This window comes from Cervus canadensis, chromosome 10, assembly GCF_019320065.1.
Source record: "Cervus canadensis isolate Bull #8, Minnesota chromosome 10, ASM1932006v1, whole genome shotgun sequence".
In the NCBI taxonomy this organism is placed as follows: Eukaryota; Metazoa; Chordata; class Mammalia; order Artiodactyla; family Cervidae; genus Cervus; species Cervus canadensis.
Window position 1 is genome coordinate 36,227,233 of NC_057395.1, and position 17,713 is coordinate 36,244,945.

General features: G+C 49.0%; 1 long non-coding RNA gene across 1 annotated transcript; it reads right to left on the minus strand.

Moving 5' to 3' along the window:
- Positions 1-298: 298 nt before the first annotated feature.
- On the minus strand, positions 299-17,357 carry LOC122448876. The gene is made up of 3 exons (XR_006271800.1): positions 17,198-17,357; positions 1,934-1,998; positions 299-557 (listed from the first exon to the last, which is right to left on the minus strand). It is a non-coding gene; the product is annotated as an uncharacterized LOC122448876 (long non-coding RNA).
- Positions 17,358-17,713: the final 356 nt, after the last annotated feature.

Genomic DNA, 17,713 nt, shown 5'->3' on the forward strand with positions numbered 1-17,713 from the left:
GGCTGTACTTTTCCACTTACACATGGATGGGAGCAGAGGATCTGACTCTCTTGTTAACAGGAAAAGACACTAGGAGAGAAGGAAATTGGCAGGTATTGGGCAATGAGCCCATGTTTTCATGTTGCTTTGATTTTCATCATTACACTAAAGCACTACCTCAAACATCTTGATCATCACAGATGGAAAATAAAAACCTCAGTAGTAATTGTTATAACTCTGGGGGCCTTTATTATTGGGCAAGAAGAGGGCCAGCTCATGCCAGTTTCACAACAAACTTGTGCTTTTTCTGAGTTCAGGGGAAATCATTGGGAATTTCAGCCCAGTTACAAATGGGAAAATTTCCCTATCACAAAATTCATTGCCTCCTGGTTGACAGTCCCAGGAGGGAAATCTCTGGGCCCCCAAGTTGAGCGATTTGCTCAAGAGTTGAGGCAATAGTAGGAAACCATGCTGTCTTGACCCAAGGTTTGCTCTCTGCTGGCGACAAGGGAGAGTTTGGGGCTGCGGGACCATCAGTGTCACAAGCAGTCAGTTCAGAAACAGCAAAAGGCCTTCTGCTGTAACAAGGAATTTAAAATAGGCTCAGTCAGATTTAAGCATGCTCAGGCATTAATAGTCTTTTAACTTAGTGGGGGAAAAAAACCGCTGAATTTCAGTTGGTGGTGAGGCTGATAGAGGAGGTAGATGAAAGAGCTGCTTCTCCTGAAGTGAGCGTGTCTGACTGAATTTCAGGAAAACAGGCTAACGGCTCTCTTTCTGAAACGCCTGGTGGCTGAAGGTATGATTTGCGTGGACCACGTTCATCTGCTCTGCTCCACTGTGAGGTTTGAATTAAACCTTTCACATGGGCGACTTCCCTGGCAGTCCAGTGGTTAAGACTGTGCCCTTCCACTGTAGGGGGCATGGCTTGGGTTCCATCCCTGGTTGGGGAACTAAGATCCCACATGCTGCATGTTGAGGCCAAGAATAATAATAATAAAATAAACTTTTCATGCTGGGAAGTCCTACAGTCCAACTTGCAGCCAATTGTTAGCTGAGGCCTACCAACCTCCTACTAAGTACAGCCTGACATAGGTGCCCATAGAGCCAGCAGCAAGCTCTTACATCATCCCGATACTTTGTCAGATTCAATAGCATCTTCGAGAAAATGTCTTAAATGGAAAACTCTTCTAGAAGACCATTAAAATAAGATCAGCAACCACTGAAAAATCTGAAGCGTTTAGAAAATCCTCCCTCCACATACCCCATGGGCTGTATTATTCCCCCCCTTTGAAGTGAGCATTTAATCATAAAACCATGGCTTCATGGCCAAGCCATTCTGAAGACATACCAGCCAGGGAATGCAGGTGGAGACAGCTCCCTCTGGCTCTGAGAGCCCACCTTGAGCTGAGCCCCTCCTGGCTCCCAGTCCTGTTCTCTCCTCTGTGAGAAGCATCCCTCCCCTCATTCTACTCTGCCGGTCTCACCTCTCCATCTGCCCCGTGGTTCCCGTAGCCACTCACACGTGGTTGCTCACGGTGGGACTGCCCCTCAGAGGCCCCAGCTGTGCTCCCAAGCCAGCCGCGGGAGGCTGAGTCCTCCTCCTCAAACAGGGACATAGTTTTTTACTGGGTCCCAAACTGGGAGGTAGCCTTTGATTTCTTTCAGCGACGATCTGTTCTTTGTTTAGTCTCTTTTCTGCCCACCCTCAAGTCAGGCTCGTGGAGAGGTGCTGGGGCCACCCCGGCCCTGCCTCCCAGCCTCCTGTGAGCTGTGTGCCCCACGTCACCACTTCTGGGCGGGCCCTCAGCACTGGGGTTGCAGTCTAGGGGGTCACCCCCCTCCCAGGCTTGCTATCACCCCCCTGCCTGCCCAGCCCTCACTCTGATGCCCCGACACCCCCAAGACACCAGCAGGAGCGGCCCCCTTCCTGTTCCCAAGCCTGTTTTCCTACCTTATGTTGTGATTCATACAAATGGGCGTGGAGTGGAGTCCCATCTTCATGGGTGAGTTTGTTGACTGAAAAAAAAAGCACAACATGAAAGTCGCTAGTTATGTTTTCTTCATGGGTCTTACTGAAGACTCTAGCCCAGGGATCAGTCTTTCAGATCACTCTGAGGGACTGTTCCAGAGAGGGAAGGGCAGATATATAGCTGGTTTTGTTGAAGAAGAAAACATAGTCAAACATCAAAATATGGCTTATAAGAACAGACATATCAGGTTGATGATTTTAGTGCCTTTCTGTGTATGGGAAGATGCAAGAGTCTGGAATCACTTTTCATGTGCATCTTCACTGTCAAGGGCCAGTATCTGGTTTTCTGCATCCCAAGTTCGCCTCACCAGGGGCAGCTGCAGTAACTGATGCCTTGACAATGGGCAGTATTCCCTGTTTACTGGGATGGTAGCCAACATTCTTTGTCCACAAGTTCTAACCTCCCAAGGAAGGAAGGCTAAAATCCTCAACTGTCAAACCTTCTGTACCCGCAAGAAGCCCAGTTTGCTGAGTTTTGCAAATGTAGTGCTTTCAAGTGATTTACACAAAGTTCAAGAGACAAGGTACCACTTGCATACATGTATGCAAAATGCACATTTGTAGTACTTTTAATTAAGGGGGGAGGGGCTGAAGAATGAGATTTAAAAGGAAACATTCAACCTACACATTCCCAGGATAAAGTGGGGATGATGCTGGTTTCCAGAATAGAATGAACATTTAAGCAGTTCATCTCTCACTGGATCACCTGTTCTGGCTCCAGGAGTGCCGGAGGGTCACTTCTGGTAAATGAAATGCAGGCATATTGAAACTCCACTGAATGTCTTCATTGGAGTCATCCTGCTATGGGGGTTGAGAAAACCTGCTGAAAATTCTGGTTTTCTAGGTAAGTTGTACAACAAAGGTCTGTCTAGTCAAGACTATGGTTTTTCCAGTGGTCATGTATGGATGTGAGAGTTGGACTATAAAGAAAGCTGAGTGCTGAAAAATTGATGCTTTTGAACTGTGGTGTTGGAGAAGACTCTTCAGAGTCCCTTGGACTGCAAGGAGATCCAACCAGTCCATCCTAAAGGAGATCAGCCCTGGGTGTTCATTGGAAGGACTGATGTTGAAGCTGAAACTCCAATGCTTTGGCCACCTCATGTGAAGAGCTGACTCATTGGAAAAGACCCTGATGCTGGGAGGGATTGGGGGCAGGAGGAGAAGGGGACGACAGAGGATAAGATGGCTGGATGGCATCACCAACTCGATGGACATGGGTTTGGGTAAACTCTGGGAGTTGGTGATGGACAGGGAGGCCTGGCATGCTGCCGTTCATGGGGTCGCAAAGAGTCGGACACAACTGAGTGACTGAACTGAAATGTCCTGCTGGAGTTCAAGGTGCTGTTCCTTTCGTGGAACTTGATTAGCAACTAGTTAAATGGAGGAAAGAGAGTCCACAGCACAGGTGACCAGCAGGGTTCCTGCTGCAGACAGTTCGAAGCAGTTAAATGTGTGAACCATGCTGTGTGTTTCTGGGGCTGTAAAATGGATGACCTTGCTAAGCAACAGAAAACACATTCCTTGACACCACGGCCAAGGCCCCCTCTTTGATAAAACATACATTCCCTTCCTGAAGCAGGAAGCATCACCAACTCAAAAGTCAGCTGAGGACTAGTTTCTCCCAGGGACTGACTCTTCCAGGGAGGAGAGCAGGGCAGGGCCCCACTGAGCATGGCCAAGTATGATTTATTAGTGGAGGGAAAGTCGGAATTGAACTTCACCATTGGGAGTTACTTGCATTTGAAAGCAATGCAGTCAGCAGTCCATCTTTCAACACAGAATGTATTTTCTCTACTTTTCTATCTTTCTGATGAATGAAGGGCTTATGTAAGGTGAGGGATTGGAAGCATCAGCAGCTGAAGCTCTGAGTAGATCTGCTTGCCAGGTCAGGCCGGATGGAAAAACCCAGGGGCCAGTTTCACATTGTTTCCCCACCAAATTCACATCAACCATGAACCGCGATGCTCTCCCAGGTCTGCTGTGAGTGGATAGGGCGAGTTCCCCGCCCTCGAGTTCTCCAGGCTGTTTTGAACAAGGTCTGCTAATTAAATTCAGTTGTTTGCGATTTTAAATGTTCCCTGTTTTCCACAAAGCACAAATGTATTAAACTCATTTCGTCTGTCATCCAAGAAGGATTGGAACTTGCATTTTTATTACCAACTGACTTGGGTTCACCTTCATCCTTGAATTTTTTTGAAATGTTTACAATGTAATTAAAAACAATCAAGTCAAATTATCTGTATGAATTGGTCCCTCTGGGGGAAGATGAAGGAGCAGAAAAGGTGCCTGCAATGACATCATCTTTGCCGAGCATCGCTGCCTCCTCACACAGAAATACATCATGTAACTGGTCACCAAGAGCGTTATGTAATGTCACTGGTGATTTGACAATTACAGAATATTGTAATTAAACGTTCGAATGCTCTCATACGCTCTCCCATTGCAAATGATCCTGGAACTTGATTAATTTCAGCATTTAGAAGGGCCCTGGATTGGGTAATGTTGTTTCCTGCCATGCACACCTCCAGGGAAAACTGTGATCTGAATCCTGAAGTCGGACCCAGTTCTCTTGCCTCTTCCCCACTGCAGCCGTAAGACGAAGTGCTTTTTCAATCATGGCTCAAGAAGGCTTGTCAGGTGTCTCGGGCTCTGCCTGCCTACTGCCAACCATGAAAAAGCATTCCCTGGGAACAGTCTCATGATAGAGAAGAAAAATGATAAATCCGCACAGGCAGGGCCACTGTGCGAGGTGCTAGGCACAGCGCTGACTCAGCACTGGGGCTTCTGGACCTGGTTAGGAGCCTGACTGCGGGCTTTGATGGTCACAAAGAGGTAGGTAGCTGGGACATCATGGAGCGGAAAATGAAACCACAGTACTGAAACATCAGAAAGGGAAAAAGGCTTCCCACAGAATTTGCCTTCGGGCTGACTGACTGCAGGAGCAAATCCTTAGATAAGCTGTCAAGTAAGAAATTAGCAAGCAGGGGCCACTGATCATGTCTCCTTATTTTTAAAGTTAGTTTTAACGGCGCCCCAGACATATAGAAACCACGTTCATGCCTTGAGTTTCTCCTCCAGAGAGTCGAATGCTCAGTAATATTGCTCCGCAGACTTTACCCCTGACTTTGGTATTAAATAAACACCCACCAACAAAGGAAAACCTCGGGGCTAATTAAGATCAAGCAAATGAGTTGTCAAAAGAAAACTGCCTTCTCGTCTCAGGAGGATGGTTGCCAGTCTGTTTGCTTTGGAGGATTTAAACAGCTTTGCTCTACTGGGCAATAAATGCAAACCCCAGATTTGCTGCAAAGAATATTGCTTTTAAGAAGGAGATTGGGGAATTCCCTGGTTGTCCAATGGTTAGGACTCCTTCAATTCTGCTCAGGTTGCAGCTTCAATCCCTGGTCAGGGAACTAAGATCCCCCACACCACGTGAGGCAGCCAAAAAACAAACAAACAAAGGGCGATTGTTTTTTGCACTTCCCTCTAACTTAACGTAGGAAGTCTCTGACACACAATATAGATGCCAACCTCTTTACCTCTCTTAATTTGTAAAGCCATGGGACGTTAGGTTCACAGTGTCAGAGGTGAGGACCAGAGGGGCCAGGCCATCACGGTAAAGCCTGCAGGACCCTGAGCCCCTCACCAGTTCTGACACCCAGTACCCCCACCCCACATGGGGTTGGCTCATCAGCATCGACTCTGCATAACCTGCCCCTTCTTGTTTCTCCTGCTGCCCAAGTATTAATATATCTTTAAAATGAGCCCAGGGGCTTCCCTGGTAGTAAAGAATCCGCCTGCCACGCATAAGACTCCAGTTCAATCCCTGGTCTGGAAAGATGCCTTGAAGAACTGAGCCCAACTACTGAACAACTACTGAACCTGTGCTCTAGAGCCCAAGAGCCACAACTACTGAGCCCACTCGCAGAGCCCCTGCTCTGCAACAAGAGAAGCCACTGCAATGAGAAGCCTGCGCACCTCAACTAGAGAGCAGTCCCTGCTCACTGCAACTAGAGAAAAACCTGATCAGCAGCTTAGACCCAGCACAGTCAAAAATAAATCAATCAATAAATTTATTAAAAAAAAAAAAAAAAGAGCCCAAATCCTTCTGTACAATTCCCTCAAGTTCAGCAGCTACTGTCTGTAGGGTCACAAAGAGTCGAACATGACAGAGTGACTAACATTGTCACTTTCTTGGAGCAATAATTAGCTCATCCTTTCTCATTCGTGCTGGTCCATTATTAGCCAAGCAGAGCACGGCCACGCATCATTCTTGGTGTTTACAGGGGGATGTTACATTGGATGTGACGATGCTTTCGAGGCGCTCACTTCCAAAAGGGAGGCAGCGCCACCACCCCAGGGTCAGAAGGGAGATGGCTGCAGCCTCCTGTGCTGAACGGAGCCCTCCTGGAAAGGCCTGGAGCTGGACAGCCCGTGCTGTGCTCCCCCATGTGTGAGTGGGGCTGCTGGAACATTCCAGAATGTCTAGCAGCCCTGTTCTGGGGTCTGAACAGAGACCACAGGAGCACCTAACAGCCCAGGGCAGGACATGGACCATTGCTGTCCACCAGGAGGGCACGAGTCGGGGGGTGCATCCTGGAAGGGAAGTGAGGAGAGGTCTAGGGGCCAAGTGGGCTGCCCTGGACACGAGGGAAGGCAAGGCTGATTTTGTCCCCAGACTGACGCATCTTCAAACAGGAAGCGACCCTGGCCTCCCGCAGCCTGGAGAGTCTGGTGAACCCAATACCTGAGGTTCTTGTTAAGCTGGCCCCAGTCAGCTGGCAGCCCTGGGTACCATGGGGCAAAAGCTCTGTGGAGCGCTGTGGGCAGGGGAGAGGGGTGGAAGGGGTCAGAGGATGTGGAGGAGGATGGAAAGTGAGTGGAGAAGCTGAGGGTCTCCAACAGAGAGGGTTGGGGAGGCCCAAAGGGAAAGGCTGGTTTGGAAGGACACCAGTGCAGAAGGACCCTTTATAAGGGGCTGTCCAGGCGGGGCTCAGGACCCAGCCTCCTGCTGCTTCTGGCCCCCAGGGAATAACCAGGGCAAACCCTGCCGGACTGAGCATGGTTTCCCTTTTCTTTTCTAAATTAATTTATTTTTTGGCTGAGCTGGGTCTTCGTTGCTGCATCTGCGTGGGCTTTCTCTAGTTGCAGTGAGCAGGGGCTACCTTCTAGCTGTGGCGCATGGGTTTCTCATCGCTGTGGCCTCTGTTGTTGCGGAGCACAGGCTCTAAGGTGACGGCTCAGTAGTTGTGGCACACAGGCCTAGCTGCCCCATGGTATGTGGGATCTTCCTGGGCCAGGGATCAGTCGTGTGACCCCTGCATTGGCAGACAGATTCTTAACCACTGGACCACCGGGGAAGCCCTCAGCACTGTTTTCTGAAATAAGGGATGCTCAAGCTAAACTTCATGGCAAATAGGTGGGGAAACAACGGAAACAGTGACAGGCTTTATTTTCTTGGACTCCAAAATCACTACAGATGGTGACTGCAGCCGTGAAATTAAAAGACACTCCTTGGAAGAAAAGCTATGACCAACCTAGACAGCATATTAAAAAGCAGAGACATTACCTTGCCAACAAAGGTCCATCTAGTCAAAGCTATGGCTTTTCCAGTGGTCATGTATGATGTAAGAGTTGGACCATAAAGAAGGCTGAGCACCGAAGAATTGATGCTTTTGAACTGTGGTGTTGGAAAAGACTCTTGAGAGTCCCTTGGACAGCAAGGAGATCCAACCAGTCAATCACAAAGGAAATCAGTCCTGAATATTCATTGGAAGGACTGATGCTGAAACTGAAACTCCAATACTTTGGCTACCTGATGTGCAGAACTGACTCATTGGAAAAGACCCTGATGCTGGGAAAGATTGAAGGCAGAAGGAGAAGGGAACGACAGAGGATGAGATGGTTGGATGGCATCACCGACGTGATGAACATAAGTTTGAGCAAGCTCCAGGAGATGGTGAAGGACAGGGAGGCCTAGTGTGCTGCAGTTGGACACGACTGAGCTACTGAACTGAACAAGCTAAACCAGATCTCCATCTTAGTGCTTCAGGGGAAAATCCCATGAGAACCTCCAAAGCCCAGTCGGATTTATGGCTGGAGAGGGCCAGATCTGTGGAGATTGATCTGTTTGTTATGCCTGCACCTCCTCCCTACCCCCAGCCGGCCCCCAGCAACTGGCAGGTTTATGCTGAAACACCCTGAGCTGGGCTGAAGTGCACCTTGCTGGAGATGGTGGAGATAAAACAGGATTTAAAGGCAATGCATTTTCTACTGGGCGCCCTTATCTGGATTAACTGCCCTGGGTTTTCAGCTGTGCGTGGATGTGAAGGATAATTACCGTCGCCTGTTACCTGAGATTGCAGGGTTGTGTTCCAACTAATGACGCCACGAGAACCAAGCAGTTGTTAATATTTAATCAGTCTCTGGGCTTAACAATTGGATAAATGAGGTGTGTAATTACATAATTATAAAAGACATTTCAGATAGGAGTGGCTGGTACTGGAATTAATACCGAAGGTGAGAGCTGGTGGAAATACTGTGCCAGGTCATTTCAGAAATATCACCAAAGACAACCCTTCGAGGGGAGAGGCTCCCTTAGAAAATGATGAACACAGATGGAAAATCTTTTCCAGCATGGACTTTTTCTCTTCTGTTCAGACTCCCTATGTGGAACATCAGGCCAAATGTTGTATTGATGTCAACGAAAACTATCCCTGGAATATTTAAACAGACCCCAGGAGGAAAGCTTCAGAATTTTCTTAATTGCATTCTAAAGGTGAGTGATGTATAATGGCTAAAGGTGCTGATGGAGTTTTGCATATCTATTTTTCATTTTTAGTTGGCATTTAGGAGAGGCTGCCCAGAAATCAGGCAGTTTGCCCCTGAGCCACCTTCCTGGGCCGCAGCTCCCCACACTGGGTGGCACCTGTCTACCAAGGGAGCAGCCCGCGTTGTCCCTGCTGGGGGACGCTGCTGGCATCCTTATGTGCTCTACCTGGGGCTCCAGGTTCTCTCTTGTGCTCGTGGCTTCTAAGTGGACAGAGCCACCCTCTAACTGGGGGCCTTCCGCCAAAACCAGGGTCTGCAAAACACAGTTCAGAGCCCATTAAAAGCACCCAGCACATTTTAGCACCCAGCTGGAGCTGTGATCCACCAGGACGATGACTGTTCCATGATGTGAGTGTGAGTGTGTGTGTGTGTGTGTGTGTGTGTGTGATTCATTATGGGAAAATCCATAGTCCTCTAGGGCCATTTGTCAAAGTTGCAAGCTCAGCCCCTCCCCTGGCTGCATTCCTGCATTGTTTTAGGAATCACCCGGATCCACCTGGGCCAGCACCCTGAGGTGAGTTATCAGCAACTCAGTCCACCCAGTCTGGCAGCCCAGCCTCCGTCCCCCCTCCTGGACTTGGGGCACCCAGGCTATGCCTTTCCTTCTTCCTGACCGTGGAAAGGATGATTCCTAAAATCTCTTTTGTGTCTCACCTGTGTAGCAGTGTCCATCCGTGTGTTCCAGGGCCGGGTGGAAGCAGAACCTTCTTTGATTGCAACATCGTGACTCCAGAGGTGAGAGATGGTGCAGAGGAGGAGGCTGGAGGAAGGAAGTCTCTGCTCTGTGATTCCAGGCCTTCCCCGGCCTCTCTAGAGAGACGGTCCATCTCCCCTTGCTCTGGACCCTGCTGCCTCTGTGAAGCTGAATGGTGCATTTGAAAACTCCGGGGTGGGGTGGAGGCAGACAGATCCAAATCTGGACTCCGACTCTGCCTCTCACTGTTAGTGTGAACCAGGAGGTGGCTTTCGCTCCCACGCCCTCACTTCATCTGCCTTAAGAATGGGCTGATTCTGCCTCAATGAGAGACTTATGGGGGAGGGGGAGTGTGGGGCAGGAAGCCCAGCCCTGGGGTAGATGCTCTGGAGACCTGGGATTTCTTCCCTTCTGCTGGCTGAGGTTGTGTATTGGTGCCACAGATGATGAGTTCCTTCAAAGCAAGGATGCTTGAGTGCCCAGTCATATCCAACTCTGCGACCCCATGGACTGTAGCCCACCAGGCTCCTCTGTCCATGGGATTTCCCAGCCAAGAGTACTCGAGTGGGTTGCCATTTCCTCCTCCAGGGGATCTTCCCAATCCAGGGATCGAACCTACATCTCCTGCACTGGCAGGCAGGTTCTTTACCACTGAGCCACCTGGAAAGTCCTCCAAAGCAAAGATGGATGGCTGTTTATCACACCTCTTCCAAAGTGCCTCTTTGGGCATCATTTAAGGGATCAGCATCCTTTGCCTGTTCCTGATGATCAGCATCTTCACCAGACAGGATGCCAGTGACAGAAACTCAAATCAGACTGGGGGAGAGTTAGGGGAGGGGTTGCCTCACCCAACTGGAAAATTCAGGCAACTTCCTCCGGATGCCTGAGTGACTTTTTAAAATTCATTTGGCTGTGTCAGGTCTTCGTGTAGGCACAGGACTTCTTTGGCCTGAGGACTCTCAGTTGGGGCATGTGGTATCTAGTCCCCTGACCAGGGATCAAACTCAGGCCCCCTGCATTAGGAGCATGGAGTCTTAGCCACTGGACCACCAGGAAGGTCCCCTGAGTGATGTTATCAGGGCTCTGTCACTGGTTCCCCTCTGGTTGGTTGTGTTTATTCTCCAAACAGTGCATGTGGCGCTGGGATGAACCAAGGCTTAGAACTCACAGCTGTGTGGAGCAGTTTCCTAGGAGGCCAGCAGAAGTGCAGGGGAGGATCCTGGGTCTTGGCTGTGGGTTTGGGCTACTGTCCCTGATCACATGGCTGCTCTGGGTCTGGGACAGGATGTGGTGAGTAGTTCAGTTCAGTTCATTAGCTCAGTCGTATCCAGCTCTTTGTGACTCCATGGACTGCAGTATGCCAGGCTTCCCTGTCCATCACCAACTCCCGGAGCCTACTCAAACTCATGTCCATCACTTTGGTGATGCCGTTCAACCATCTCATCCTCTGTCATCCACTTCTCCTCCTGCCCCCAATCCCTCCCAGCATCAGGGTCTTTTCCAGTGAGTCAACTCTTCACATGAGGTGGCCAAAGCATTGGAGTTTCAGCTTCAACATCAGTCCTTCCAATGAACACCCAGGACTGATCTCCTTTGGGATGGACTGGTTGGATGTCCTTGCAGTCCAAGGGACTCTCAAGAGTCTTCTCCAACACCACAGTTCAAAAGCATCAATTCTTTGGCGCTCAGCTTACTTTATAGTCCAACTCTCACATCCATACATGACCACTGGAAAAACAATAGCTTTGACTAGACGGACCTTTGTTGGTAATGTCTCTGCTTTTTAATATGCTGTCTAGGTTGGTAATAGCTTTTCTTCCAAGGAGTAAGTATCTTTTAATTTCATGGCTGCAGTAACCATCTGCAGTGATTTTGGAGCCCAAAAATATAGTCTCTCACTGTTTCCATTGTTTCCCCATCTGATTACCATGAAGTGATGGGACTGGATGCTGTGATTTTAGTTTTCTGAACATTGAGTTTTAAGCCAACTTTTTCACTCTCTGCTTTCACTTTCATCAAGTGGGGAATACGTGTAAATCTATGGCTGATTCATATCAATGTGTGACAAAAAAAAAGAGTTCTTTAGTTCTCTTTAGTTCTTCTTCCCTTTCTGCCCTACGAGTGGTGTCAGCTGCATATCTGAGGTTATTGATATTTCTCCTGGCAATCTTGATTCCAGCTTGTGCTTCATCCAGCCCAGTATTTCACATGATGTACTCTGCATATAAGCTAAATAAGCAGGGTGACAATATACAGCCTGGACATACTCCTTTCCTGATTTGGAACCAGTCTGTTATTCCATGTCCAGTTCTAACTGTTGCTTCCTGACCTGAATACAGATTTCTCAGGAGGCAGGTCAGATGGTCTGGTATTCCCATCTCTTTTAAGAATTTTCCACAGTTTGCTGTGATCCACACAGTCAAAGGCTTTGGCGTAGTCAATAAAGCAAAAGTAGATGTTTTTCTGGAACTCTCTTGCTTTTTCAATGATCCAGCGGATGTTGGCAATTTGATCTCTGGTTCCTCTGCCTTTTCTAAATCCACCTTGAACATCTAGAAGTTCACGGTTCATATAGTGTTGAAGCCTGGCTTGGAGAATTTTGAGCATTTCTTTGCTAGAGTGTGAGATGAGTGCAATTGTGCGGTAGTTTGAACATTCTTTGGGATTGCCTTTCCTTGGGATTGGAATGAAAACTGACCTTTTCCAGTCCTGTGGCCACTGCTGAGTTTTCCAGATTTGCTGGCATATTGAGTGCAGCACTTTCACAGCATCATCTTTCAGGATTTGAAATAGCTCAACAGGAATTCCATCACCTCCACTAGCTTTGTTCATAGTGATGCTTCCTAAAGCCCACTTGACTTTGCATTCCAGGATGTCTGGCTCTAGGTGAATGATCATGCCATCATGGTTATCTGGGTCATGAAGATCTTTTTTTTTTTTAATTCATTAAGCACTTTTTTTTTTTTTAATTAGTTGGAGGCTAATTACTTCAACATTTCAGTGGGGAAGATCTTTTTTTGTATAGTGCTTCTGTGTGTTCTTGCCACCTCTTCTTAATATCTTCTGCTTCTGTTAGGTCCATACCCTTTCTGTCCTTTATTGAGCCCATCTTTGCATGAAATGTTCCCTTGGTGTCTCTAATTTTCTTGAAGAGATCTCTAGTCTTTCCCATTCTATTGTTTTCCTCTATTTCTTTGCATTGATCACTGAGGAAGGCTATCTTATCTCTCCTTGCTATTCTTTGGAACTCTGCATTCAAATGGGTATTTCTTTCCTTTTCTCCTTTGCCTTTAGTTTCTCTTCTTATCTCAGCTATTTTAAGGCCTCATCAGACAACCACTTTGTCTTTTTGCATTTCTTTTTCTTGGGGATGATCTTGATCCCTGTCTCCTGTACAATGTCACAAACCTCAGTCCATAGTTCTTCAGGCACTCTATCAGATCTAATCCCTTGAATCTCTTTGTCACTTCCACTTTATAATCATAAGGGGTAAGTAGAGAATCCCCCCAAAGCACCCAGGAACACACGCGTGCTGGATACACAAAGTCAGGTGTCCGTTCCGGTAACACAGTCACCTAACTTTACTTGGGTCCTTGCATGTAGGACAGATTTCAGATGTGAGGATTTCATCTTGCCTAAGCAGGGAGACTCCAGTTGGAAGGCCCTGGCTGGGGTTTGGAGGGTGGAGGGGAGGAGGCCCTGATTTCATGAATCTTTTTTTTATGAGCGTGGCCACAGCTGTGGCGTCTCTGATTCTCCCAGGGCCCCGGGAGGGACTGACAGCCTCCGCCTAGAGACACGGCCTGGCTGTGGGGGCCTGGGAGCTGGGGATAGGCCTGAAATGCCTCCACTCCGGGGCTGGCTCCAGCCCGAACCAAACTTATCAGTCAGATCCTTTTTCTCTCTGCTTGAAATATTTATCAGGTTTGTTTTTTTTTCCCAAGGCCACTGGAACTCTGGAAATCTTTCCCAGCACCCTCCCCTGGGGCCAGAACCTCTTATCATGGAGCCTTGCTCTGGGGCAGAGCTGCTGCTGGGGCTTGGGTGCTGCCTCCTGGGGCACAGCTGGTACCCGGGCCTGTGGGTGGCATGGAGGTGGCACCCCTGAGGAAGCAGAGAGGCTTCACAGGCCCAGTGTCGCGCTTCAGGGGAGCTGCGCGGATGAGGCTCCAGTGCCAGGGGCCGAGGGCTGAAGAAGACAAGCTGACGAGATGGACTCTGACAGGATGGGGCTGTGTTGCCCGTGGATCACCCGCGGAGCAAGACCATGCTTCCCTTTGTTTTCACTCTCCTCTCTGTACCCATCCCCTCCCCATCATGACACCCCCTCCCCCCACCCCGAGGAAGTCAGAAAGTGTGATGGAAAGTGAGGATCCTGCTCTCCCGCCTGGAAGCTGGTGGGATATGGGGATGCTGGGGCTAGCAAGGCTGGGCCGGTCCCCAGACAGTCCTGTGTGAACCGCCTCCCCACCCCACCCCCAGCCCCGCCCATCCCGCTATAGGGAAGCCACGCTTAAACCCTGAGAGGTGGACCAGACCACACGCAGCACAGCAAGGAGCCACGCTGCAGGGCAGGGTCCAGACCGCCGGCGCACCCACCCCCAGGCCGGCCCCTCTGCTCCCCTCAGAGCCAATCAGAGCAGCAGAGGAGGTGCCAGCGCCATCAAATATGTGCTCAACTAAAACTGTCAATTGTAGGACTTCCTTGGTGGTCCAGGGGTTAAGACTCTGCGCTTCCACTGCAGGGAGCATGGGTTCCATCCCCAGTTGGGGAACTGAGATTCCACGTGCATACCCTGCAGTTGGGGGGGAAAAGGGGGGGAGGGGTGGAATTGTTCCAAGGATGCTGCTTAGTACAATACATTTCATGGGGCAAAGCACTAGAGCAATCGATGTGCTTCCTCGTTTTGCATGGTCTTTGTAGGTATTCACTTTATTCCAGTGGATAATATTCCACTGAAACACACACGGTGGCAACCCCCACACTGTTTATGTGCCTTTGGACACAGGACTCTTCAGGATGAAACCTGTCCCGTAGCAGGACAGGGATAAAGGGAAGAGCCTACAAGGGGAACAAGCTGAAATGGACCGCATCACCTGAAAACTCAGCACAGGGGAGCCAAGCTCTGTCCGTCTGATGGACGAGGGCGGAAACCAGCCCTATCTGTTGGGGAGGACTCGACTCCACAGCCCAAAGGCTCTCCCAAGTTGGTTCCCACCTGCCCCTCCCCGTTCCTCACCTCCCCCTTTCCCATGTCACTGTCCCCATCTTCTTCTCTCCATCTTCTTTAGAGACCTTTTGACGCCCAAAGCTGGTGGTGGCAGCCCCTCCCACACCCTCCTTGACGGTAACCTGCATCGTCTTTTCCATCCGATGTCCATAGACGAGATTTCCTCCATATTTCTCTCCACCGCCGCCCAACCCACAGCTGTGGCCTCCGCCTCTTCACCAGCCAACACACCGCCCCCTAGCTCTTGAAAAATGTTTTACAGGCAAAATTTCCCAAGAATTCTCAAAAAATAGTACATCGCTAGTCACCCAAAGAATCTAGGAAATTTTCTTTGGCTCTTTGATAGAAAAACTTTACTGCCACGGTCAAATCATTTACTTGCTTCTCATTTTTCTCTTCATGCTAGAATATAAGTGCCCAGAAAGCAGCCCATTTGTTCCACTTCACTTCTGTGTCCTGGAAGGTGCCCAGCATAAAGCAGAGCCTAGTACTATCTGCTGAGGGACAGAGGAAACTTATCTTGACTTGGGTCAAGTTCAGTAGCCCCGTGCATTTGAGACCACTTTGCTCATTTGAGACGTTGCTCTCCACACAAAATGTGGTGATGCAATACTGCCTCTGAACTTGGGTGAACTTGGAATCAAAAGGAAGCTGTCCCCTTAATTTCCCATAACACAGAGACTTTGCTCCTTAACTCTGGCCATCCATCATTGGTGTCCCACTCTGCTGGGCGGGGGGACAGATAAAATGCACTTGGCAAAGAGGGTCGGGCGTCTGTAGACCATCTGCAGACCTTGCAGCAGGAGTTAATAAGCCACACTAACCAAGTTAGTTCTGGGCCTTTTGCTTTAAAAGCCTCATCCCACTTTCAGTACAGAAGACCCCAAACAGGAGGCAAATGCTCATCTGGGAATTCCTCTTGAAATTCTCCAGGAGGTGGTTAATGATAAACACAGCCCTAGCGAGTAATGGTTCAAGGAATGCTTTCTCCATCACATATGTTACTGGGTTGAACATTTCTGTTTGCTCTGGCTTCTTGAAGTTGGTTCCTAAAAAAATCCCCAAATATATTAACAGAGGCAAGACTCTGAGTAAAAAGATCAATCCAAAAAGGCATTTAATCAAAATCTGTTGCTTTCTAGGCTGGAGACTGAGAACATGGCCAGGGAAGGGGGAGAGGGGAAGAGTGGATTCAAACCATTACCAACTCCAGCTCATTTTGGTAAAAACAGGCAGGAGGTTGAAAGCAAGTTTTAAAACTGAATTCTCTCAACATGACTCAAGGGTCGTCATTCTTGTGCCAATTTGCAATTTGTTTTTTAATAGGCGGAGGAAAGTATAATCTCCAAATAAAGAATGAAGACATCTGACATAGCATGTGAGCATGAAGTTGAAAGGGGCTCTTCACCAAAATCTGGACAAATATTGGAACACATATTTGGGACAGGGAGGTAATTTCCAGTGGATCTGTTGTATACTGCATCTGTGTAGTGAGGGTAGGGGAGGAAATGGGATTTAAAAACACAACCATCTACTTCAGAGACTTGGGTTATAAAAGCATAGGTTTCTCTTTCAGGAGTCTCTGAAGTTGGAAAGTATGAATTACATACACTCATTAAAACTTTTTATGTTAAATTCAAAGAGTAAAATTAGAAGCCATGTTAATGATCCCGCCGTCCAGCAACTGGCCAACAGATGTCGGAGCCTTATGGTTAAGAGATTACATGCTTCGAGCCGACGATTTACTGTATGCGTCCCTGGCCGAGAGGAGGTGTAACAAACATATCATCAGACACAGAAAATATGCAGCCCTGGGAAAGGGACGTGCAAATCGGACTGCCGGTGATACTTTCAAAGCTGCACATTTTTCCACTAAACCGTTATTTCAGAGAGTTAGTGGTTTTTTTTCCTTTCCTAAGAATGAAGAGTTAATCTTATCCAAGCTTAGAGCCAGAAACCTGTCATATGAAATCCCAGTGAAGACCGACATTCTTTCCAACTTCCTTACTCACCGTGGAGTGGAGTTTTCCAGTGCTGCCCAAGCTAAGTAGCTGTCGGACGAAACGGAGCCATATGTCACTGCTCTGGGGGGTTCTGGGACTCCAAACTGGGGACAGCTCTCCTGGTGTGTGGGTTTCTTGGGGGGTGGGGGCGGTGCATGGGGATTGCACTTGGGGAGCAAGTAAGGAAACCTGAAAGGCTGGGAAGGGCCGGACAGCTGGGGGTCCCAGTTTCCAGGACACCAGATGGTCACAGGTTTGGTCTTCTGTAAAGGTGCCCAGCACACTGATGGAAAGTGTCTTGGGCTTTAAGCCCCATGCCTGCACATTGGATACCTCCCCCTCCATGACACAAACCTCTAGGGAGAGGAAAAGCTGCAAGAGAGCTGTGAGCAGAGGTGTGCTCACGGGAGTAGGAGAATGCACTCACCTCCCCATCATCCAGGGATGAGCGCAGGGAGATGGACGCAGGCCACCCCTTCCATCCCGTCTTCCTACACGAGCACGGGAGGGGTGCGGGGACACGACTCTGCTTGGTCTGAGCAGCCAAGCGCCTGTCCCTTCTCCAGATTGCCTGCAGCACTTTCATTCTTTCTTTGGGGAACCAGGAAGGGCTCCACTGTTTTTCTGGTTTCCAGGGTGTGCTCCACATGTTACCCAGGGTGGGTGGGAACGAAGCCACTCTGCAGTGTTCTGGCAGCAAACACAGCTGCCTGACCTCTTGGGAACTGAGAGAATGGTAGATCCAAGAAACCAACCACAAAGCAAAATCTGGGGTATGCACCCTCCACTCACACACCTCCTGCAGAGGGGCTGCTCAGTCTGGAAACGTGCAAATGAGGAAGTGTACCCGGGGCCAGGGGGTGAGTGCCTGCTCTCCTGACCAGCATCTAACCAGTACCCACTGTGCCAGCTTCTGAGCCAGCCCCTGGGCAGAGAAGATGTT